The following is a 1,624-nucleotide window of genomic DNA, read 5'->3' on the forward strand; positions in this document are numbered from 1 at the left end:
CCAAAACCAGCTCGGCGAGGCATTCTTGTTGAGATAATTGTCTTCAAAAGTTGTAAAAATAAATTGCGTGAAAATTTTCTCGGTTCAATTGATGTATAGTTTGACGATTCGCTGCAGCTACAACATCTTACGAATCGAACTGAAACTTTGGATTGAGGTTAGCTAAAGATAAAGGTTTCTTTTTTGATTAGTGGCGCTTTCGATGTTCCTATATGCGAAACTAAAAAGACAACCCTCGTGTCGTTTACGAGTACATGTGGACAATTGTCCCAACTCCGTGAACATCCTGGACGCAAAACGAAAATTCGGCAGCAGTTCACACGCGAGCGTTGCAAAAATGAAGACGCCGCCAAATAGTTGAACGGTTAGGCTCTTCATTAAATGTCGGCATTTAACTGAATGGCTAGGCCGTTCGCTGAACGAATCAAAATAACTCGTTATTCATGTTGGCAGATTGAAAGCTAGGCCTTTGGAAACCGCCGAAAGTATTCCGTTCTTTTGTCGTAACTAATATTACGAAGTCCAATAAATGAGCAATGTTAATTCGGTATTTTCACAAGTCGGGAATAACGTTAAAATATAAGATATATTTATAGCGGATATTTATGATTCTAATGACATAACTATCAATGTATTCAAAACAATTTTTCGTTTATGATATTCAGGTTTAAAAATGAGCACATACAAAACGGCCCGCAGTTAACATCACGTCATTTTGACGTCACGCGTTATGACTGCCGACTGCGCTTCTAATAAACATTGCGTACAAGTTTTGCGCCTTACGTGCGTTTGTCCTTCAGGGCGCGAAACTTCTCGTTTTTAGGGTAATTATAAAAAATTCAAAATATGCATATTTTAAACCTTCCTAAAAAAAATATCCGACGTCGCGTCGCACGAAACAAATATTTATTCCGTCGTTGTCATCGAAATTTGCTTTGCTTATTAAAAAGTCATGAATTGACTTATTATTTGATTTTCCTTAGGCCCCGCATTCAAGCGGGGGACAAAAATTAGTTATAGACTCATTTGAGTGTTCCCCTCCACGGAAATCTTTAGTAAAAGGCGAAAGATTTATTCGTATTGAAAGGAAACCAGAGTACCGCCATCAGAGTTTCACGGTACTATATGCAAAATAAAATGCATTTCGCAAGCGCCGTGCGAACTATTGTGCTGTCATCTTTCGGTTGATTTTTAAACTACCCAAACAATACAAATAAGGTACTAATGGCATAGCGTGCCCTGCTTTTGCTTTGTATGGATTAAAATTAAATATGTATTTCAAAACTAATATTACGCAGTTGCTTATCTTTAGTAATATTATAAATGCGAAAGTGTGTTTGTTTGTTTGTGTTTCCTTTACGTCTCGACGGAGCGACCGCTTGACATATTTTTTTGTAACAGTCGGACAGGCGCGAAGTAAAATAGGATACGTATTTTTCAATCCAAATTTTAAAAAAACAATGAAAAAAACATACACTGTGTCAACAATGTGAAAAATTATTTGAAAATAAATAGACGGCAGGGGCGAACCGTGTATAGAAGCGATTATGCGCAGCTTACCATTATTTTTTACTATCCATAATAATGTTTTACGGTAACTTTATTTATCGAAAAACAAACAAAC

General features: G+C 36.7%; 1 non-coding gene across 1 annotated transcript; it reads right to left on the bottom strand.

Annotated features, from left to right (window-relative positions):
• Positions 1 to 984: 984 nt before the first annotated feature.
• LOC148274984 (U5 spliceosomal RNA) lies at positions 985 to 1,100 on the bottom strand. Its single transcript, XR_015824138.1, has one exon. It is a non-coding gene; the product is annotated as a U5 spliceosomal RNA (small nuclear RNA).
• Between the last annotated feature and the right edge of the window lie 524 nt (positions 1,101 to 1,624).

Source organism: Micrasema longulum, unplaced genomic scaffold, assembly GCF_059751315.1.
Source record: "Micrasema longulum isolate JH-2025_06_02 unplaced genomic scaffold, ASM5975131v1 h1tg001537l, whole genome shotgun sequence".
In the NCBI taxonomy this organism is placed as follows: Eukaryota; Metazoa; Arthropoda; class Insecta; order Trichoptera; family Brachycentridae; genus Micrasema; species Micrasema longulum.